General features: G+C 40.2%; 2 protein-coding genes across 4 annotated transcripts in view; one reads left to right on the top strand and one right to left on the bottom strand.

Annotated features, from left to right (window-relative positions):
• Nucleotides 1–17,773, top strand: part of LOC128686169 (nuclear RNA export factor 1) — a 292,531-nt gene that overhangs the window by 214,290 nt on the left and 60,468 nt on the right. The gene's annotated exons all lie outside the window — the stretch shown is intronic.
• g (adaptor-related protein complex 3, delta 1 subunit-like garnet) overlaps nt 1–17,773 on the bottom strand; it is a 248,858-nt gene that overhangs the window by 195,139 nt on the left and 35,946 nt on the right. The gene's annotated exons all lie outside the window — the stretch shown is intronic.

Raw genomic sequence — 17,773 nt, 5'->3', positions numbered from 1 at the left:
CCAAGACAGGGATAGGAGAATGGTATTTGCTTACCATATCCTCTTCATAACTCTGTCGAACTGCTCGGTGTTATGCCAAATATTATTCATTCTGGAGTATTTAACATGTTTTATGTTATTTATATTGTTTCTTATGTCATATTAGATCAATTGTGATAGGCAAATAAGCTGTAGTGTTGATATTAGCGTAATAATACAGCATATTCTCCTGCATCATGAGACTGAGCTCATGGCAACCGACAGTGGCTTTAAAGCCACCTTATCTTTAATGGATAATGTACTGTGTAGGTGCTTTACATAATGAGAAGCATTTCTTTTATTCATTGGAACCATAGCTAAGGCTAAAAGTAAGCAGGTTAAAACAATAAATGGAGAAAAAGAAATTGGAATGACTTATGCAGCAAGTAGCGCCACCAAACAGTACCAGCAAGTTGGTGTGGCAACCCTGGAAATTTGAAATTATGCTAGCCAAAATTAGTGCCGAATAACTGAAGGAACCGAATAACTGATTGCCGGATTTGTGATGGCGGACCTGTAGATACTGTCTGTAGCACAGCAACATCTCTTAACTGTACATGAGGCCCTCCACATTTGCGAGCTTCGAACATTCGTGAATGCCCAGCCGCCCAATCAAGTGTCACAAGCATGAAACAGTGTGACGTCTAAGATGGAATCAGCATTATTTGTGTGGATTTCAGACCAAAATAGAAAAGGAAATCCTATAGACAGCAATGCAATTCGTGCAAAGGGAAAGACTTTGTATGATACGTTGGTTAGTGATGAGGCTAGCACCAGTGCAGAACCAGAATGTCCTACCATCACCCATCCTGAGTTAGAATCCACATACTAGACTCATCATGCCATGCAGTTACAGTCCATATAATAACCTCCATTCAACTGTCATCATTAACTGCATGGCTATCATCACCATCATCATCATCATTGTCATCATCATCACAAGTCATAAGAGTTCGTCTGTCTAACCTTACAAGTAGCGAGAGTTTTGATTGTTCGTTATTTGTGACTAAACCATAACATGTGTATACATATATATCGGATATGTCGGATCATTATTTAGTTGTAGCTACAGTTAGAGTAAGAGGTAGATGGGAAAAGAGGAAGGTGGCAACAACAAGTAAGAGGGAGGTGAAAGTGTATAAACTAAGGGAGGAGGAAGTTCGGGTGAGATATAAGCGACTATTGGCAGAAAGGTGGGCTAGTGCAAAGATGAGCAGTGGGGGGGTTGAAGAGGGTTGGATGAGTTTTAAAAATGCAGTATTAGAATGTGGGGCAGAAGTTTGTGGTTATAGGAGGGTGGGGGCAGGAGGAAAGAGGAGTGATTGGTGGAATGATGAAGTAAAGGGTGTGATAAGAGAAAAAGGTAGCTTATGAGAGGTTTTTACAAAGCAGAAGTATTATAAGAAGAGCAGAGTATATGGAGAGTAAAAGAAAGGTAAAGAGAGTGGTGAGAGAGTGCAAAAGGAGAGCAGATGATAGAGTGGGAGAGGCACTGTCAAGAAATTTTAATGAAAATAAGAAAAAATTTTGGAGTTAAACAAGTTAAGAAAGCCTAGGGAAAGTATGGATTTGTCAGTTAAAAACAGAGTAGGGGAGTTAGTAGATGGGGAGATGGAGGTATTAGGTAGATGGCGAGAATATTTTGAGGAACTTAAATGTTAAGCAAGAAACAGAGGCAGTAATTTCATGCACTGGTCAGGGAGGTATACCATCTTTTAGGAGTGAAGAAGAGCAGAATGTAAGTGTGGGGGAGGTACGTGAGGCATTACGTAAAATGAAAGGGGGTAAAGCAGCTGGAACTGATAGGATCATGACAGAAATGTTAAAAGCAGGGGGGGGATATAGTGTTGGAGTGGTTGGTACTTTTGTTTAATAAATGTATGAAAGAGGGGAAGGTACCTACGGATTGGCAGAGAGCATGTATAGTCCTTTATATAATGGGAAAGGGGACAAAAGAGACTGTAAAAATTATTTTATTTTTTTTTTATTATCACACCGGCCGATTCCCACCAAGGCAGGGTGGCCCGAAAAAGAAAAACTTCCACCATCACTCACTCCATCACTGTCTTGCCAGAAGGGTGCTTTACACTACAGTTTTTAAACTGCAACATTAACACCCCTCCTTCAGAGTGCAGGCACTGTACTTCCCATCTCCAGGACTCAAGTCCGGCCTGCCGGTTTCCCTGAATCCCTTCATAAATGTTACTTTGCTCACACTCCAACAGCACGTCAAGTATTAAAAACCATTTGTCTCCATTCACTCCTATCAAACACGCTCACGCATGCCTGCTGGAAGTCCAAGCCCCTCGCACACAAAACCTCCTTTACCCCCTCCCTCCAACCCTTCCTAGGCCGACCCCTACCCCGCCTTCCTTCCACTACAGACTGATACACTCTTGAAGTCATTCTGTTTTGCTCCATTCTCTCTACATGTCCGAACCACCTCAACAACCCTTCCTCAGCCCTCTGGACAACAGTTTTGGTAATCCCGCACCTCCTCCTAACTTCCAAACTACGAATTCTCTGCATTATATTCACACCACACATTGCCCTCAGACATGACATCTCCACTGCCTCCAGCCTTCTCCTCGCTGCAACATTCATCACCCACGCTTCACACCCATATAAGAGCGTTGGTAAAACTATACTCTCATACATTCCCCTCTTTGCCTCCAAGGACAAAGTTCTTTGTCTCCACAGACTCCTAAGTGCACCACTCACTCTTTTTCCCTCATCAATTCTATGATTCACCTCATCTTTCATAGACCCATCCGCTGACACGTCCACTCCCAAATATCTGAATACGTTCACCTCCTCCATACTCTCTCCCTCCAATCTGATATTCAATCTTTCATCACCTAATCTTTTTGTTATCCTCATAACCTTACTCTTTCCTGTATTCACCTTTAATTTTCTTCTTTTGCACACCCTACCAAATTCATCCACCAATCTCTGCAACTTCTCTTCAGAATCTCCCAAGAGCACAGTGTCATCAGCAAAGAGCAGCTGTGACAACTCCCACTTTGTGTGTGATTCTTTATCTTTTAACTCCACGCCTCTTGCCAAGACCCTCGCATTTACTTCTCTTACAACCCCATCTATAAATATATTAAACAACCACGGTGACATCACACATCCTTGTCTAAGGCCTACTTTTACTGGGAAAAAATTTCCCTCTTTCCTACATACTCTAACTTGAGCCTCACTATCCTCGTAAAAACTCTTCACTGCTTTCAGTAACCTACCTCCTACACCATACACTTGCAACATCTGCCACATTGCCCCCCTATCCACCCTGTCATACGCCTTTTCCAAATCCATAAATGCCACAAAGACCTCTTTAGCCTTATCTAAATACTGTTCACTTATATGTTTCACTGTAAACACCTGGTCCACACACCCCCTACCTTTCCTAAAATTATAGAGGAATAAGTTTACTGAGTATACCAGGAAAAGTATACGGTAGGGTTATAATTGAAAGAATTAGAGGTAAGACAGAATGTAGGATTGCGGATGAGCAAGGAGGTTTCAGAGTGGGTAGGGGATGTGTAGATCAAGTGTTTACATTGAAGCATATATGTGAACAGTATTTAGATAAAGGTAGGGAAGTTTTTATTGCATTTAAGGATTTAGAAAAGGCATATGATAAAGTGGATAGAGGAGCAATGTGGCAGATGTTGCAAGTATATGGAAAAGGTGGTAAGTTATTAAATGCTGTAAAGAGTTTTTATGAGGATAGTGAGGCTCAAGTTAGGGTGTGTAGAAGAGAGGGAGACTACTTCCCGGTAAAAGTAGGCCTTAGACAGGGATGTGTAATGTCACCATGGTTGTTTAATATATTTATAGATGGGGTTGTAAAGGAAGTAAATGCTAGGGTGTTCGGGAGAGAGGTGGGATTAAATTTTGGGGAATCAAATTCAAAATGGGAATTGACACAGTTACTTTTTGCTGATGATACTGTGCTTATGGGAGATTCTAAAGAAAAATTGCAAAGGTTAGTGGATGAGTTTTGGGAATGTGTGTAAAGGTAGAAAGTTGAAAGTGAACATAGAAAAGAGTAAGGTGATGAGGGTGTCAAATGATTTAGATAAAGAAAAATTGGATATCAAATTGGGGAGAAGGAGTATGGAAGAAGTGAATGTTTTCAGATACTTGGGAGTTGACGTGTCGGCGGATGGATTTATGAAGGATGAGGTTAATCATAGAATTGATGAGGGAAAAAAGGTGAGTGGTGCGTTGAGGTATATGTGGAGTTAAAAAACGTTATCTATGGAGGCAAAGAAGGGAATGTATGAAAGTATAGTAGAACCAACACTCTTATATGGGTGTGAAGCTTGGGTGGTAAATGCAGCAGCGAGGAGACGGTTGGAGGCAGTGGGACCTGACGATCTGTTGGAGTGTGAGCAGGGTAATATTTAGTGAAGGGATTCAGGGAAACCGGTTATTTTCATTTAGTCGGACTTGAGTCCTGGAAATGGGAAGTACAATGCCTGCACTTTAAAGGAGGGGTTTGGGATATTGGCAGTTTGGAGGGGTATGTTGTGTATCTTTATACGTATATGCTTCTGAACTATTGTATTCTGAGCACCTCTGCAAAAGCAGTGATAATGTGCGAGTGTGGTGAAAGTGTTGAATGATGATGAAAGTATTTTCTTTTTGGGGATTTTCTTTCTTTTTTGGGTCACCCTGCCTCGGTGGGAGACGGCCGACTTGTTGAAAAAAAAAAAAAAAATACTTAAAAAAAAAAAAAAAAAAAAAAGGATATTCAGAAAAAAAATTATAATATTTAGGAGAGATACAGTTAGGCCATGTAAGTCATATAGGTAATTAAGTCAAATGGATGATGCTTTGATAATGCCCATCAAAACTGCCAAAAAAGGTTATCAGTAAAATGCAAATCTTTACTAAGTATAAAATATGATGGGCACACCAGAAGCAGTGAGAGAATAAGTCTGGTCATGACTACAAGTTAATAAAACTTGAGAAAGCAGAATTATTTACTTAATTATTCAGAACTATTTTTTTTAATTAATTAAAAAATTTTCTTCTTCTTATTCTTTTTAGTAATCTTTACAGGAAAAGGGGTTACTAGCCCATTGTTCCCGGCATTTTAGTTGACTTTTACAACACGCATGGCAAATGATTTAGATAAAGAAAAATTGGATATCAAACTGGGGAGGAGGAGTATGGAAGAAGTGAATGTTTTCAGATACTTGGGAGTTGACGTGTCGGCGGATGGATTTATGAAGGATGAGGTTAATCATAGAATTGATGAGGGAAAAAAGGTGAGTGGTGCGTTGAGGTATATGTGGAGTCAAAAAACGTTATCTATGGAGGCAAAGAAGGGAATGTATGAAAGTATAGTAATACCAACACTCTTATATGGGTGTGAAGCTTGGGTGGTAAATGCAGCAGCGAGGAGGCAGTTGGAGGCAGTGGAGATGTCCTGTTTAAGGGCAATGTGTGGTGTAAATATTATGCAGAAAATTCGGAGTGTGGAAATTAGGAGAAGGTGTGGAGTTAATAAAAGTATTAGTCAGAGGGCAGAAGAGGGGTTGTTGAGGTGGTTTGGTCATTTAGAGAGAATGGATCAAAGTAGAATGACATGGAAAGCATATAAATCTATAGGGGAAGGAAGGCGGGGTAGGGGTCGTCCTCGAAAGGGTTGGAGAGAGGGGGTAAAGGAGGTTTTGTAGGTAAGGGGCTTGGACTTCCAGCAAGCGTGCGTGAGCGTGTTAGATAGGAGTGAATGGAGACGAATGGTACTTGGGACCTGACGATCTGTTGGAGTGTGAGCAGGGTAATATTTAGTGAAGGGATTCAGGGAAACCGGTTATTTTCATATAGTTGGACTTGAGTCCTGGAAATGGGAAGTACAATGCCTGCACTTTAAAGGAGGGGTTTGGGATATTGGCAGTTTGGAGGGATATGTTGTGTATCTTTATGTGTGTATGCTTCTAGACTGTTGTATTCTGAGCACCTCTGCAAAAACAGTGATAATGTGCGAGTGTGGTAAAAGTGTTGAATGATGATGAAAGTATTTTCTTTTTGGGGATTTTCTTTCTTTTTTTTGGGTCACCCTGCCTCGGTGGGAGACGGCCGACTTGTTGAAAAAAAAAATTAAAAAAAAAAAAAAAAAAAAAAAAAAAAAAAAAAAATTAAAAAAAAAAATGCCAAGACTAACACTTCCCTAAGCAAATAATTCTTCAATGCTTATTTAACGTGTGAAAAACATCAAAAGATTTTAAAATGCAATACATATACTGTTGAAAATATTTCACTTGAAGGGAGGAAAAGGCTAGTAACCCCTTCTGTATAAATCACTAAATGTAAGAAGAAGAAAAACTTTCATTTCTTCTTTTTTTGGGCTCACCCTGCCTCAGTGGGAGAAGGTTTATACTAAAAAAAAATACCTTGAAAATTATGTCAGCTTTAAAATGAAACAAGAGAGAAATCTGAGTAATTAATTGAAACAGGCATGTTAATCAATTCAACAAATGCATACCCCCTAACAAAAATAATTACAAAACTTTGAATCACTAGACAAAGGATTTAGGCTGAAGGGGTACTCTTCAACAAAGGACCTTCAAGAAAGTTTGATAAGTAGACTACTAACATTAATAGAAAATGCCGACAGAAAAATTTTCACATTCAGAAAGTACAATATTGAATGTTATAATAACTTTCTTTCTTAATAATGTAGACATCAATTAAATCAACCTAACAGAACATGAAGATAAAAAAAAATAAAATTAGAAAATCAAGATATAAAAAAAAGATTAATGCTCAGCTACTGTTATAGTAAATGTTTATGCACCTGGGGAAGAGAGAAGTGTGGAAAAGAGAGAGAGAGATTTTTAGAAATTGTTGAGTGAGTGGGTGGGGAGTTTTGAACCAAGTGAGAGAGTACTTGTGGTTGGGGATCTTAACGCTAAAGTGGGTAAAAATGCTTTGGAGGGAGTAGTAGGTAAATTTGGGGTCCCAGGGGTAAACGAAAATAGGGTGTCTTTAACTGAACTGTGTGTAGAAAGAGGTTTGGTAATAAGTAATACATATTTTATGAAAAAGAGGATAAATAAGTATAGTACACAAGGTATGATACAGCTAGTAATAAAAGTAGTTTGTTAGATTATGTACTGGAGAATAAAAGGTTGATGGGTAAGCTTCAGGATGTATATGTTTATAGAGGGGCAACTGATATATTGGATTATTTAGTTGTAGCTACAGTTAGAGTAAGAGGTAGATGGGACAAAAGGAATATTACAACACCAAGTATGAGAGAGGTGAAAATGTATAAACTAAGAGGAGGAAGTTAGGGTGAGATAAAAGCAACTATTGGCAGAAAGATGGGCTACTGCAAGTATGGGTAGTGGGGATTGAAGAGGGATGGGATAGTGTTAAAAATGCAGAATGTGAGGCAGAAGTTTGTGGCTATAGGAGGGTGGGTGCAAGAGGAAAGAGGAGTGATAGTGGAATGAAGTGAAGGGTGTGATAAAAGAGAAAAAGGTGGCTTGTGAGAGGTTTTTAAAAAGCAGAAGTGATACAAGAAGAGCAGAGTATATGAAGAGTAAAAGAAAGGTGAAGAGAGTGGTGAAAGAGTGCAAAAGGAGAGCAAATGGTAGGATGGGAGAGGCATTATAAAAAAATTTTGCTGAAAATATAAAAAATTTTTGGAGTGAGATAAACAAGTTAAGAAAGCCTAGGTAATGCATGGATTTGTCAGTAAAAAACAGAAGAGGGGAGTTTGTTGATGGGGAACTGGAGGTACTGGGTAGATTTACAAGAAAACATCTTATAAAGTGTCTAAGGACTGACTCACTCAAATAACAGTACACTGTCCAGACTCCTGAAAAATATACATTTTTTTTTTTTAACAAGTCGGCGGTCTCCCACCAAGGCAGGGTGACCCAAAGAGAAAGAAAATCCCCAAAAAGAAAATACTTTCATCATCATTCAACACTTTCACCTCACTCACACATTATCACTGTTTTTGCAGAGGTGCTCAGAACACAACAGTTTAGAAGCATATACGTATAAAGATACACAACGTATCCCTCCAAACTGCTAATATCCCGAACCCCTCCTTTAAAGTGCAGGCATTGTACTTCCCATTTCCAGAACTCAAGTCCGGCTATATCAAAATAACCAGTTTCCCTGAATCCCTTCACTAAATATTACCTTGCTCACACTCCAACAGATCGTCAGGTCCCAAATACCATTCATCTCCATTCACTCCTATCGAACACACTCATGCACGCCTGCTGGAAGTCTAAGCCCCTCACTCACAAAACCTCCCTTACCCCTTCCTTCCAACCTTTTCGAGGACGAACCCCTACCCCGCCTTCCTTCCCCTACAGATTTATACGCTCTCCATGTTATTCTACTTTGATCCATTCTCCCTAAATGACCAAACCACCTCAACAACCCCTCTTCAGCCCTCTGACTAATACTTTTATTAACTTCACACCTTCTCCTAATTTCCACACTCCGAATTTTCTGCATAATATTTACACCACACATTGCCCTTAGACAGGACATCTCCACTGCCTCCAACTGCCTCCTCGCTGCTGCATTCACAACCCAAGCTTCACACGCATATAAGTGTGTTGGTACAACTATACTTTCATACATTCCCTTCTTTGCCTCCATAATGTTTTTTGTCTCCACATATACCTCAACGCACCACTCACCTTTTTTCCCTCATCAATTCTATGATTAACCTCATCCTTCGTAAATCCATCCGCCAACACGTCAACTCTGAAAACATTCACTTCTTCCATACTCCTCTTCCCCAATTTGATATCCAATTTTTCTTTATCTAAATCATTTGATACCCTCATCACCTTACTCTTTTCTATGTTCACTTTCAACTTTCTACCTTTACACACACTCCTAAACTCATCCACTAACCTTTGCAATTTTTCTTTAGAATCTCACATAAGCACAGTATCATCAGCAAAAAGCAACTCTATCAATTCCCATTTTGTATTTAATTCCCCATAATTTAATCCCACCCCTCTCCCGAACACCCTAGCATTTACTTCCTTTACAACCCCATCTATAAATATATTAAACAACCATGGTGACATTACACATCCCTGTCTAAGACCTACTTTTACTGAGTAGTAGTCTCCCTCTCTTCTACACACCCTAAACTGAGCCTCACTATCCTCATAAAAACTCTTTACAGCATATAGCAACTCACCACCTATTCCATATACTTGCAACATCTGCCACATTACTCCCCTATCTACTCTACCATATGCCTTTTCTAAATCCATAAATGCAATAAAAACTTATTTTATTTTATTTTATTATCACACCGGCCGATTCCCACCAAGGCAGGGTGGCCCGAAAAAGAAAAACTTTCACCATCATTCACTCCATCACTGTCTTGCCAGAAGGGTGCTTTACACTACAGTTTTTAAACTGCAACATTAACACCCCTCCTTCAGAGTGCAGGCACTGTACTTCCCATCTCCAGGACTCAAGTCCGGCCTGCCGGTTTCCCTGAATCCCTTCATAAATGTTACTTTGCTCACACTCCAACAGCACGTCAAGTATTAAAAACCATTTGTCTCCATTCACTCCTATCAAACACGCTCAAGCATGCCTGCTGGAAGTCCAAGCCCCTCGCACACAAAACCTCCTTTACCCCCTCCCTCCAACCCTTCCTAGGCCGACCCCTACCCCGCCTTCCTTCCACTACAGACTGATACACTCTTGAAGTCATTCTGTTTCGCTCCATTCTCTCTACATGTCCGAACCACCTCAACAACCCTTCCTCAGCCCTCTGGACAACAGTTTTGGTAATCCCGCACCTCCTCCTAACTTCCAAACTACGAATTCTCTGCATTATATTCACACCACACATTGCCCTCAGACATGACATCTCCACTGCCTCCAGCCTTCTCCTCGCTGCAACATTCATCACCCACGCTTCACACCCATATAAGAGCGTTGGTAAAACTATACTCTCATACATTCCCCTCTTTGCCTCCAAGGACAAAGTTCTTTGTCTCCACAGACTCCTAAGTGCACCACTCACTCTTTTTCCCTCATCAATTCTATGATTCACCTCATCTTTCATAGACCCATCCGCTGACACGTCCACTCCCAAATATCTGAATACGTTCACCTCCTCCATACTCTCTCCCTCCAATCTGATATTCAATCTTTCATCACCTAATCTTTTTGTTATCCTCATAACCTTACTCTTTCCTGTATTCACCTTTAATTTTCTTCTTTTGCACACCCTACCAAATTCATCCACCAATCTCTGCAACTTCTCTTCAGAATCTCCCAAGAGCACAGTGTCATCAGCAAAGAGCAGCTGTGACAACTCCCACTTTGTGTGTGATTCTTTATCTTTTAACTCCACGCCTCTTGCCAAGACCCTCGCATTTACTTCTCTTACAACCCCATCTATAAATATATTAAACAACCACGGTGACATCACACATCCTTGTCTAAGTCCTACTTTTACTGGGAAAAAATTTCCCTCTTTCCTACATACTCTAACTTGAGCCTCACTATCCTCGTAAAAACTCTTCACTGCTTTCAGTAACCTACCTCCTACACCATACACTTGCAACATCTGCCACATTGCCCCCCTATCCACCCTGTCATACGCCTTTTCCAAATCCATAAATGCCACAAAGACCTCTTTAGCCTTATCTAAATACTGTTCACTTATATGTTTCACTGTAAACACCTGGTCCACACACCCCCTACCTTTCCTAAAGCCTCCTTGTTCATCTGCTATCCTATTCTCCGTCTTACTCTTAATTCTTTCAATTATAACTCTACCATACACTTTACCAGGTACACTCAACAGACTTATCCCCCTATAATTTTTGCACTCTCTTTTATCCCCTTTGCCTTTATACAAAGGAACTATGCATGCTCTCTGCCAATCCCTAGGTACCTTACCCTCTTCCATACATTTATTAAACAATTGCACCAACCACTCCAAAACTATATCCCCACCTGCTTTTAACATTTCTATCTTTATCCCATCAATCCCGGCTGCCTTACCCCCTTTCATTTTACCTACTGCCTCACGAACTTCCCCCACACTCACAACTGGCTCTTCCTCACTCCTACAAGATGTTATTCCTCCTTGCCCTATACACGAAATCACAGCTTCCCTATCTTCATCAACATTTAACAATTCCTCAAAATATTCCTTCCATCTTCCCAATACCTCTAACTCTCCATTTAATAACTCTCCTCTCCTATTTTTAACTGACAAATCCATTTGTTCTCTAGGCTTTCTTAACTTGTTAATCTCACTCCAAAACTTTTTCTTATTTTCAACAAAATTTCCCTACCTTTATCTAAATACTGTTCACATATATGCTTCAATGTAAACACTTGATCTACACATCCCCTACCCACTCTGAAACCTCCTTGCTCATCCGCAATCCTACATTCTGTCTTACCTCTAATTCTTTCAATTATAACCCTACCGTACACCTTTCCTGGTATACTCAGTAAACTTATTCCACTACAATTTTTACTATCTCTTTTGTCCCCCTTCCCTTTATATAAAGGGACTACACATGCTCTCTGCCAATCCCTAGGTACCTTCCCCACTTTCATACATTTCTTAAACAAAAATACCGACTACTTCAACACTATATCCCCCCCTGCTTTTAACATTTCTGTCATGATCCCATCAGTTCCAGCTGCTTTACCCCCTTTCATTCTACATAATGCCTCACACACCTCCCCCATACTCACATCCTGTTCTTCTTCACTCCTAAAAGATGGTATACCTCCCTGTCCAGTGCATGAAATTACCGCTTCCCTTTCTTCGTCGACATTTAAAAGTTCCTCAAAATATTCTCGCCATCTACCCAAAACCTCCATCTCCCCATCTACTAACTCCCCTACTCTGTTTTTAACTGACAAGTCCATTCGTTCTCTAGGCTTTCTTAACTTGTTTAACTCCAAAAACTTTTCTAATTTTCATTAAAATTTCCTGACAGTGCCTCTCCCACTCTATCATCTGCTCTCCTCTTGCACTCTCTCACCACTCTCTTCACTTTTCTTTTACTCTCCATATACTCTGCTCTTCTTACAACTTATCATTCCACCAATCATTCCTCTTTCCTTCTGCACCCACCCTCCTATAGCCACAAACTTGTCCCACATTCTAATACTGCATTTTTAAAACTATTCCAACCCTCTTCAACCCCTCCACTACTCATACTTGTTGTTGCCATTTTCCCTAACTGTAGCTACAACTAAATAATGATCCGACCCATCAACCTTTTATCCACCAATACATAATCTAACAAACTACTTTCATTACATGCTATATCATACCTTGTATATTCATTTATCCTCTTCTTCATAAAATATGTATTACTTATTACCAAACCTCTTTCTACACATAGCTCAATTAAAGGCTCCCCATTTTCATTTACCCCTGGCACCCCAAATTTACCTACTACTTCCTGCGCAACATTTTTGCCCACTTTAGCATTGAGATCCCCAACCACCATTACTCTCACACTTGGTTCAAAACTCCCTACGCATTCACTCAACATTTCCCAAAATCTCTCTCTCTCCTCTACGCTTTCCTCTTCTCCAGGTGCACATTTTATTATTTATTATTATCACACCGGCCGATTCCCACCAAGGCAGGGTGGCCCGAAAAAGAAAAACTTTCACCATCATTCACTCCATCACTGTCTTGCCAGAAGGGTGCTTTACACTACAGTTTTTAAACTGCAACATTAACACCCCTCCTTCAGAGTGCAGGCACTGTACTTCCCATCTCCAGGACTCAAGTCCGGCCTGCCGGTTTCCCTGAATCCCTTCATAAATGTTACTTTGCTCACACTCCAACAGCACGTCAAGTATTAAAAACCATTTGTCTCCATTCACTCCTATCAAACACGCTCACGCATGCCTGCTGGAAGTCCAAGCCCCTCGCACACAAAACCTCCTTTACCCCCTCCCTCCAACCCTTCCTAGGCCGACCCCTACCCCGCCTTCCTTCCACTACAGACTGATACACTCTTGAAGTCATTCTGTTTCGCTCCATTCTCTCTACATGTCCGAACCACCTCAACAACCCTTCCTCAGCCCTCTGGACAACAGTTTTGGTAATCCCGCACCTCCTCCTAACTTCCAAACTACGAATTCTCTGCATTATATTCACACCACACATTGCCCTCAGACATGACATCTCCACTGCCTCCAGCCTTCTCCTCGCTGCAACATTCATCACCCACGCTTCACACCCATATAAGAGCGTTGGTAAAACTATACTCTCATACATTCCCCTCTTTGCCTCCAAGGACAAAGTTCTTTGTCTCCACAGACTCCTAAGTGCACCACTCACTCTTTTTCCCTCATCAATTCTATGATTCACCTCATCTTTCATAGACCCATCCGCTGACACGTCCACTCCCAAATATCTGAATACATTCACCTCCTCCATACTCTCTCCCTCCAATCTGATATCCAATCTTTCATCACCTAATCTTTTTGTTATCCTCATAACCTTACTCTTTCCTGTATTCACTTTCAATTTTCTTCTTTTGCACACCCTACCAAATTCATCCACCAATCTCTGCAACTTCTCTTCAGAATCTCCCAAGAGCACAGTGTCATCAGCAAAGAGCAGCTGTGACAACTCCCACTTTGTGTGTGATTCTTTATCTTTTAACTCCACGCCTCTTGCCAAGACCCTCGCATTTACTTCTCTTACAACCCCATCTATAAATATATTAAACAACCACGGTGACATCACACATCCTTGTCTAAGGCCTACTTTTACTGGGAAAAAATTTCCCTCTTTCCTACATACTCTAACTTGAGCCTCACTATCCTCGTAAAAACTCTTCACTGCTTTCAGTAACCTACCTCCTACACCATACACTTGCAACATCTGCCACATTGCCCCCCTATCCACCCTGTCATACGCCTTTTCCAAATCCATAAATGCCACAAAGACCTCTTTAGCCTTATCTAAATACTGTTCACTTATATGTTTCACTGTAAACACCTGGTCCACACACCCCCTACCTTTCCTAAAGCCTCCTTGTTCATCTGCTATCCTATTCTCCGTCTTACTCTTAATTCTTTCAATTATAACTCTACCATACACTTTACCAGGTACACTCAACAGACTTATCCCCCTATAATTTTTGCACTCTCTTTTATCCCCCTTGCCTTTATACAAAGGAACTATGCATGCTCTCTGCCAATCCCTAGGTACCTTACCCTCTTCCATACATTTATTAAATAATTGCACCAACCACTCCAAAACTATATCCCCACCTGCTTTTAACATTTCTATCTTTATCCCATCAATCCCGGCTGCCTTACCCCCTTTCATTTTACCTACTGCCTCACGAACTTCCCCCACACTCACAACTGGCTCTTCCTCACTCCTACAAGATGTTATTCCTCCTTGCCCTATACACGAAATCACAGCTTCCCTATCTTCATCAACATTTAACAATTCCTCAAAATATTCCTTCCATCTTCCCAATACCTCTAACTCTCCATTTAATAACTCTCCTCTCCTATTTTTAACAGACAAATCCATTTGTTCTCTAGGCTTTCTTAACTTGTTAATCTCACTCCAAAACTTTTTCTTATTTTCAACAAAATTTGTTGATAACATCTCACCCACTCTCTCATTTGCTCTCTTTTTACATTGCTTCACCACTCTCTTAACTTCTCTCTTTTTCTCCATATACTCTTCCCTCCTTGCATCACTTCTACTTTGTAAAAACTTCTCATATGCTAACTTTTTCTCCCTTACTACTCTCTTTACATCATCATTCCACCAATCGCTCCTCTTCCCTCCTGCACCCACTTTCCTGTAACCACAAACTTCTGCTGAACACTCTAACACTACATTTTTAAACCTACCCCATACCTCTTCGACCCCATTGCCTATGCTCTCATTAGCCCATCTATCCTCCAATAGCTGTTTATATCTTACCCTAACTGCCTCCTCTTTTAGTTTATAAACCTTTACCTCTCTCTTCCCTGATGCTTCTATTCTCCTTGTATCCCATCTACCTTTTACTCTCAGTGTAGCTACAACTAGAAAGTGATCTGATATATCTGTGGCCCCTCTATAAACATGTACATCCTGAAGTCTACTCAACAGTCTTTTATCTACCAATACATAATCCAACAAACTACTGTCATTTCGCCCTACATCATATCGTGTATACTTATTTATCCTCTTTTTCTTAAAATATGTATTACCTATAACTAAACCCCTTTCTATACAAAGTTCAATCAAAGGGCTCCCATTATCATTTACACCTGGCACCCCAAACTTACCTACCACACCCTCTCTAAAAGTTTCTCCTACTTTAGCATTCAAGTCCCCTACCACAATTACTCTCTCACTTGGTTCAAAGGCTCCTATACATTCACTTAACATCTCCCAAAATCTCTCTCTCTCCTCTGCATTCCTCTCTTCTCCACCAATACATAATCTAACAAACTACTTTCATTACATGCTATATCATACCTTGTATATTCATTTATCCTCTTCTTCATAAAATATGTATTACTTATTACCAAACCTCTTTCTACACATAGCTCAATTAAAGGCTCCCCATTTTCATTTACCCCTGGCACCCCAAATTTACCTACTACTTCCTGCGCAACATTTTTGCCCACTTTAGCATTGAGATCCCCAACCACCATTACTCTCACACTTGGTTCAAAACTCCCTACGCATTCACTCAACATTTCCCAAAATCTCTCTCTCTCCTCTACGCTTTCCTCTTCTCCAGGTGCACATATGCTTACTATAACCAACTTTTCACATCCAACCTTTACTTTACTCCACATAATCCTTGAATTAATACATTTATAGTCCCTCTTTTCCTGCCATAACTTATCCTTCAACATTATTGCTACTCCTTCTTTAGCTCTAACTCTGGTAGGTAAGACACATAGGCAACAGCTAGGCAACCTCAAATCTACGACCTCAAGGGTGATGGACTGATTACATCGTCTTCACATTTCTACTGTTCCTGCTTACTTTCTGTATTTGACTGAAAAAGCCTACTGTGTAAGAGAAACGTTTCGGAATAAAGTTGCCTTACTGTTGCCTATGTGTCTTACCTACCAGCCTGTCGGTATTGTATACCATTTTGATATTCAGCTCTAACTCTATTTGAAACCCCTGACGTAATCCCATTTATTCCTCTCCACTGAAACTCTCCCACCCCCTTCAGTTTTGTTTCACTTAAAGCCAGGGCATCCAGCTTCTTCATATTCATAATATCCACAATCATCTCTATCATTTGCACAACATCCACGCACATTCAGACTTCCCACTTTGACAATTTTCTTCTTCTTATTCTTTTTAGTAATTATTACAGGAAAAGGGGTTACTAGCCCATTGTTCTCGGCATTTTAGTTGACTTTTACAACATGCATAGCTTACGGAGGAAAGATTCTCATTTCACTTCCCCATGGATATAAAAGGAAAAGTAATAAGACCAAGAACTATTAAGATAAAATCAAAGAAAACTCAGATGAGTGTGTGTAAATAAACATGTACATGTATGTGTAGTGTGACCTAAGTGTAAGTAGAAGTAGCAAGACGTACCTGTAATCTTGCATATTTATGAGACAGACAAAAGACACCAGCAATCCTACCATCATGTAAAACAATTACAGGCTTTCTTTTCACACTCGCTTGGCAGGACGGTAGTACCCCCCTGGGTGGTTGCTGTCTACCAACCTACTACATAATTTTTATTCAACATGCTGGCTGTCTCCCACCAAGGTAGGGTGACCCAAAAAAGAAACTATCTCATCGTCATTCCTACTATCACTGTCTTGCCAAAATTATGAAATATGGAAACTTATAGAATTACGCAGGTGCAATGTTAGCAATCTGGGCACAATCTACATATTGGTAATTTCACCAATATCCAGTACTGAATAAGCCACTGGGTGGCAAAAAGTTTCCAGAATAAAGAAACCCAAATGTTGCAAAAGTGTTTCATTTATCAACGTGTTGGTTTTGTAAACCATTTGTTCACATCCAGTATTACTTTAAGCCCTTGCTCAATTCAACCAAATTCTTAGCTATTTTGCCTTCCAATCTATTGAATAAGTACAAGAACCACCCATTCATCTATCAAAACTACCATATAAAGTGCACAGACTATCATATAAAGTGCATCAAAAGCAAATCTACATGATGGACCCTGGCATCAATGATGTAGATCTACATGATGGACCCTGGCATCAATAATGTAGATCTACATGATGGACCCTGGCATCAATAATGTAGATCTACATGATGGACCCTGGCATCAATAATGTAGATCTACATGATGGACCCTGGCATCAATAATGTAGATCTACATGATGAACCCTGGCATCAATAACACAGATGTATGCAACAGACCCTGGCATCAATAACGAAGATATACACGATGGACTCCTGGCATCAATAACGTAGATGAACATGACGGACCCTGGCATCAATAATGTAGATATGACAGATCTTGACATCAATAACGTAGATGTATGTGACGGACCCTAACATCAATAATGAAGATCTACATGATGGACCCTGGCATCAGTAACATAGATCTATGTGATGCACAGTGAAAGGGTTATATAACACTGATGGGTTTACTTATCTTTTACCAAAATTAATCATGCATTCACACATACAATTTGAACACTAAGTGGAAATAGTTTTATAACTATGCCATTTTTTATTTTTCAATATGAAAACCAG

The sequence above is a fragment of the Cherax quadricarinatus genome, chromosome 9, assembly GCF_038502225.1.
Source record: "Cherax quadricarinatus isolate ZL_2023a chromosome 9, ASM3850222v1, whole genome shotgun sequence".
NCBI lineage: Eukaryota > Metazoa > Arthropoda > Malacostraca > Decapoda > Parastacidae > Cherax > Cherax quadricarinatus.
The sequence above is the reverse complement of the archived record's forward strand: the minus strand, read 5'-3'. Positions and strand labels throughout refer to the sequence as shown.